The sequence below is a fragment of the Bufo gargarizans genome, chromosome 1 (assembly GCF_014858855.1).
Source record: "Bufo gargarizans isolate SCDJY-AF-19 chromosome 1, ASM1485885v1, whole genome shotgun sequence".
NCBI lineage: Eukaryota > Metazoa > Chordata > Amphibia > Anura > Bufonidae > Bufo > Bufo gargarizans.
In genome coordinates, this window is record NC_058080.1 from 186,492,878 (window position 1) to 186,499,969 (window position 7,092).

Consider the following 7,092-nt stretch of genomic DNA (forward strand, 5'->3'; position numbering starts at 1 on the left):
GGTCCGGACCTGAATGTTGGTGATCTGGTGTGGTTGTCTACCAAGAATATCAAATTGAAGGTTCCCTCCTGGAAGTTGGGTCCTAGGTTTATTGGGCCTTACAAAATCCTGTCTGTCATCAATCCTGTTGCCTACCGTCTTGATCTTCCTCAGACTTGGAAGATCCATAATGTTTTTCATAAGTCCTTATTGAAACCTTATGTTCAACCCATTGTACCCTCGCCTTTGCCTCCTCCTCCGATTATGGTTGATGGGAATCTTGAATTTCAGGTCTCTAGGATTGTGGATTCTCGTCTTGTCCGCGGTTCTCTCCAGTACCTCGTTCATTGGGAGGGTTATGGTCCTGAGGAGAGGATGTGGGTCCCAGTGACGGACATTAAGGCCACTCGTCTCATCAGGGCTTTCCATAGGTCCCATCCTGAGAAGGTGGGCTCTGAGTGTCCGGAGTCCACTCGTAGAGGGAGGGGTACTGTCACAACCAGACAGCTGAGAAGCTCTGACAGAAGCCTTTCAGAACCTCCTCCTTGAGTTTTCTTTGTTTTGAATTTCAGTTCCTCATCTCGTTACCCTCTCTCAGCTGTCATGTAGTTGGACTGATTGCATCCCTTTAAATTCCTCCCCATAATGCATTAGTGTGCGGCTTATACAACTTCCTGGAGTGTGTGTGCATGCTGATCCTATTTTCCTGCCTTCTACAAGATAAGTGCTGTACATTTATTTGTGATTTTCTGTTTGCTGGATCCCAGGTGACCCTGACTCCCTCCGTGTCTAGTGTAGGGAGCCGGTGGTCGTGTCCCCTCACTATTGTCGGGTGTTCAGGTGGTATATAGTCGAGGTACGTGGATATGCGATCATCCACCATTGGGATTTTTGCATAGGCTGAGCAGACAGGGAGAGAGCCAGGTCTGATGCAGGGGTCTCCCTTTTGTTCCTTAGTTTTGGATCCAGTGAGTCATATATTCATTTTGCATTGTCTTGTTTCCTGTACACCTTCCGTGACACAAGGTCACTGTTAAGGGGGTGGGGTGCTGTGGAGGTCATATTTTAAGGGGGCGGGGCAATGTAAAGGTCTGGGTACAGGGCGTGGGCCACTATGGAGGTCAATGTTAAGGGGGCAGGGTGCTGTAGAGGTCACTGTTAAGGGGGTGGGATGCTGTGGAGGTCATTTTTAGGGGTGCGGGTGTTGTAGAGATCACATTTGAAGGCGGTGGGACTCTGTGGAGATCACTGTTAAGGGGTGGGGAACTGTGAAGGTCACTGTTAAGGGGGCGGACTGCTGTGGAGGTCACTGTTAAGGAAGCGGGGCACTGTGGGAGGTCATTGTTAAGGGGCAGGCCACCGTGGAGGTCACTGTTAGGGGGGGCACTGTGGAGGTCAATTTTAATGGGACAGGGTGCTGTGGAGGTCACCATTAAGGTGGATGAATGCTATGGGGTTCATAGGGGGTGGGGCACTGTTGAGTTCACTATTAAGGGAGCGGGGTACCGTGGAGGCCACTGTTAAGGGGGTGGGGGGCTATAGGGGGGTTCACTGTTAAGGAGGTGGACTGCTATGGAGGTCATATTTTAAGGGGGCAGGGAGTTATGGAGATCACTGCAAAGAGGACAGGCCACTTTGGAGGTCACTGTTAAGGGGGTGGAGTGTTGTGGAAGTCACTGTTTTGGGGACACTCTCTATATCTTTTAACCACACACACAAACATTAAATGAAATAATCAAAATATACCTGTGCAGAGCCAGATCATTCTGCTAGTTATTACATATATGGCAATGTTATCAAGTTACGGTTTCTCACTCTTGCTTAGAAATAATGTTCATACAAATGTTAAATACTTAGTGTACTTAGTGTATTCTTTTAATTGAATCAGTTGCACTAATAAAGTTCTGTAGAAGACAGCCAGACCATTTACTAGATTTGCAGCAATGTATTTCATTTTCTAAGCCTAATAGTTCTCAATGATTTCATATTTATTATGAAACCGGAAATAGAAACATTTGCTATCCTAAAGGGTATTCTGACCAGACTCGTTGATCTACTACTTTTTTCCTTCTTTTTTGTTGAAAAAAAGCACTCTGTATATACTATTGAGGCTAGAATCACATATGCATTCTTTGAGCGAAATCCATAAGTGGATTGAAAAGAAATAGGAAATTTAAAGGAAAGATTTGCGGTATACTTTTTCCTGTCAAATTTACTTCTGGCTTTGGCTCAAATAACTGCATTAAAAATGGTACCAACCTGCATCAGAAACAGCATATGCTGTGAAGATACGAGATGTGCAGCACCTGAAACTACGGATACTGGAAGCCTGTGCTAGCATTTCTCCTGTGGTGTTGCTATCAGTGTGTGAAGAGTGGGAGAAGAGGGTTGCATTGACAATCCAACACAATGGGCAGCACATTAAACACATTTTATAAGTGGTCAGAAACTTGTAAATAACTCATGAAAGAATAAAGTTACGTTAAAACCAAGCATACCATTGTTTTTCTTGTGAAATTCCCAATAAGTTTGATGTGTCACATGACCCTCTTCCTATTGAAAAAAGAAAAATTGGATTCAAAATGGCCAACTTTAAAATGGCCGCCATGGTCACCACCCATCTTGAAAAGTTTCCCCCCTCACATATTCTAATGTGCCACAAACAGGAAGTTAATATCACCAACCATTCCCATTTTATTAAGGTGTATCCATATAAATGGCCCACCCTGTATTTCCACTGTTGTAGAGGTGAAATTGCGGCACACTGTGTGCCGCAATTCTCTACTTTTTAATGTGCATTTCCAAACTTTGAAACAAAAATAAATTAACCCTATCAGGACCAAGCCATTTTTTACCTTAACCTCTTCAGGACACATGACGTACCGGTACGTCATGATGTCCTGGTACTTAAGGACACATGACGTACCGATACGTCATGTATGGTCCTGATCACCACCGCCCGGCGGGCAGTGATCGGAACCCGGTGCCTTCTCAAATCATTGAGCAGGCACCTAGGCTAAATGCACCGGGGGGGTACTGTGACCCCCCCATGTTGGCGATCGCAGAAAACCGCAGGTCAATTCAGACCTGCGGTTTTCTGCGTTTCCGGGTTATTCGGGTCTCTGAAGACCTGATAACCCGGAACAGGATGGTGATGGTGGTGTGATTTTACCCCACCAATCACCATCCTGCGATCCTGACAGGTGATGGTGACATCACCTCTCAGGATCGCCTCTGATTGGTTGGTGGGCAGGACGGCGGCAGATTCAAAAGTTGCAAGCTCTCCTCTCCTCCTCCTTTTGTGTTCCGGAGCCGGAGGAGAGAGGAGCTGCCTGCACGTCATCGTCCATCGGTGCCAGCATCACCCCATCTGTGCCCCCCAGGACCCGATCTGTGCCTCAGCAACCCCCATCTATACCGCAGGTACATAGGGAAAGCATAGGGAAAGTTTGGGTTAGGCAGGGAAAATAAAGGGAAAGTTTGACAAACTTTGATTGCATCACCCTAAGTTAGGGTGTCTGGGGTCCACAGCACACCCCACCACTGATCAACTTCGGACGGTTGATCAGCGGTTTTGAAAAAAAGAATAATAATTTTTTGGCCTTTTTTTTTTTTTCTTTTAGTTTTAGGGTGAGTTTACGAACACCCGTGCCCCCACACACACGCACACCAAATAAAGATTTACACACACGCACTTACGAACGCAGACACACGCTCCCCTATGGCCCGCCGGACGTTCTCGGCCGATGAGGCATACGCCCCCACATTCCTGTTGTCATCCGCATCCTCCTCATCATCTAGCCAGGCGGAGCAAGGGGACCGCCATGTTAGGGACCCTGTGGCCCAGCCTAGTACGAGCAGCTCTGGGGCTCGTACTAGTTTTCCGGCCCACTAGTTAAATCCACCGGAGCACCCTGCCGGTAAACTAGTCTGGTGTAGCCCAGAGCGATACGAGCCCGTGATTCCTGATTTTGTAGGCCAATCAGGAATCCAGATTTCCACAGTGGGCTACACTGAATATCACTTTTTTTGTCATTTTGTCAGTGACCCACTGGTAAATCTGATGGTGGAGCAGACGAACCTGTACGCCTAACAGTTCGTTGCTCAACACCCGGGCTCCTTTTTGGCCAGGCCCAGTGGCTGGACAGTGCAGCCAAAATGAGGACATTTTGGGGCCTCGTGCTGCATATGGGCCTGGTCAAGAAACCCAGTGTCAGGCTGTACTGGAGTGGGGACGTCCTATACCAGACCCCACTTTACAGTACGGCCATGACACACTCCCAGTTTGAGGCCATCCGAAAATGTCTGCATTATTCAGATAATGCAGCATGTCGTCGTCCCCCCCCCCCCCCCCCCCCCCGCCCTGAGGTGATCCTGCACATGACTGTCTGTATAAGATACGGCCGGTCATCGATCACTTTGGGGCCAAATTCATGGAGGCCTATGTACCTGGAAGGGAGGTCGCGGTTGATGAGTCTCTCATTGCGTTCAAGGGGAGACTCATTTTCCGCCAGTATGTGCCCTCCAAGCAGGCGAGGTATGGTGTGAAGCTATACAAAATTTGTGAGAGTACCTAAGGGTACACTTACAAATTTTGTGTATACGAGGGGCGAGATTCCCGGATTCAACCCCCAGAATGTCCCCCCACTCTGGGTGTTACCGGGAAACTTGTGTGGGACCTTATGTACCCACTGCTAGATAAGGGTTACCACCTGTATGTGGATAACTTTTATACTAGTATCCCCTTGTTCCAGTCCCTTGCCGCCAGATCCACTGTTGCTGGTCAGGTATAAGGACAATAGGGATGTCCTTATGCTGTCCACAATTCATGGTAACAGCATCACCCCTGTCCGAGGTACCGCGGCAACGGTTCTCAACCCCGATTGTATCGTCGACTACAATCGGTATATGGGAGGAGTTGATCTCTCTGATCAAGTCCTCAAGCCATATAACGCCATGCGAAAAACCTGGGTACTTGGTACAGGTTGCCATGTACAACTCTTTTGTGCTGTCCCGGAGCGCTGGCAACACAGGGACATTCCGTCAGTTCTATGAGGCAGTCCTCAAGGCCCTGATCTTTTCGGACCGGGAAAGAGCAGGCCGGAGTACCTCGGGAACTGTAGGCGCCCGGATCGTCCCTGGCCAACACTTTCCATGTGTGGTCCCCCATACTGGAAAGAAGGGACGAACCCAAAAAAAGTGCAGAGTGTGTCACAGGAGGGGGAAACGGAAGGAAACCACAACTCAATGTGACACATGCCCCGATCATCCGGGCCTCTGCATTATTGGTTGCTTCAGGGAGTATCACACTTCAATGGAGTACTAAATTTATATCCCAATTTAGCACTGACATCGGATAAAAAAACTGGTTCTCAGACATGAGACACCCAAAAAAACTAAAATAATTTATTAAAAGTAGACATATTAGGTATCGCCGCGTCGGTAATAATCTCCTCTATAAAAATATGCCATGACCCAACCCCCAAGATTAACACGGTCCAAAAGAAAGGTACAAAAAAAGATTTTTTTTGTCACCTTACATAATATAGTCTAAAACCTAAATAAATGTTAAAAAAGTAGACTTATTAGGTATCGCCGCGTCCGTAAGAATCTCCTCTATAAAAATACCCCATGACCCAACCCCCCAGAATAACACGGTCCAAAAAAAACGGTGCAAAAAAAAAAATTTTGGGGTCACCTTACATAACAAAAAGTTTAATAGCAAGCAATCAAAAAAGTCATATAGCCCCCAAAATAGTGCCAATAAAACCATCCACTCATCCAGCAAAAAATGAGCCCCCACATAAGATAATCGGATAAAAAAAAAATACACTTAGACTTTAGAGATACAAAAAAGACTTATTAGGTATTGCCGCGTCCATAAGAATCTCCTCTATAAAAATATCCCATGACCTAACCCCCCAGATTAACACGGTCAAAAAAAAACTGTGCCAAAACCGCTATTTTTGGAACTTTTCCATTTCAATCCATTTTTTCCAGTAACAAAACAAGGGTTAACAACCAAACAAAAGTTAATATTTATTACCCTGATTCTGCAGTTTAGAGAAATGCCACATTTGTGGTCGTAAACTGCTGTATCAGTAAAAGGGAGGCCGCAAAAGGAAAGGACCGACATGGTTTCTGGAAGGCCGATTTTGATGGCCTTTTTTATTGACACCATTTCCCTTTTGATGCCCCCCTAGAGTAAAAACTCCCTAAAAGTGACCCCATCTAAGAAACTACACCCCTCAAGGTATTCAAAACTGATTATACAAACTTTATTTACCCTTTAGGTGTTCCTCAACAATTAATGGCAAATGGAGATGAAATTTCAGAATTTCAATTTTTGGTAACCTTGCCTCACAAAATTTAATATAGAGCAACCAAAAATCATTTGTACCCTAAAAATAGTCCCAAAAAAATGCCACCTTATCCCGTAGTTTCCAAAATGGGGTCACTTTTATGGAGTTTCTACTCCAGGGGTGCATCAGGGGGGTTGAAACAGGACACAGTGTAAATAAACCGGTCCATAAAAATCAGCCCTCCAAAAACCAAACGGCGCACCTTTCCCTCTACGTCCCGCTGTGTGGCCGTACAGTAGTGTACAGCCACATATGGGGTGTTTCTGTAAACGGCAGAGTCAGGGCAATAAAGATAAAGTCTTGTTTGGCTGTTAACCCTTGCTTTGTTAGTGGAAAAAATGGGTTAAAATTGAAAATTAGGCAAAAAAAATGAAATTCTCAAATTTCATCCCCATTTGCCAATAACTCTTGTGCAACACCTAAAGGGTTAAAGGGAGTCTGTCACCTTCATATGGCCATATACAGTGCTTACATGCCTCTGTAGCACGCCTATACAGGATTGTAACGGTACCTTTGTTTTTTTCTTTAGACTTGCACCAGCAGGAAAAACAAAGTTTAATTCATTTGCAAATGAGCACTCGCAAGTGCCCAGGGGTGGCGTTCAGTGTGTAGGTGCCCAGGCTGCTCTGCCTTCTTTTCACTTTACTCCTCCCCAGTCTCTGCCTTTGCCCTATCGATGAGGCAAGAGACTTGGAGGGCGGGCAAGGGCAGAGACTGGGGAGAAGTAAAGTGAAAAGAAGGCAGAGCAGCC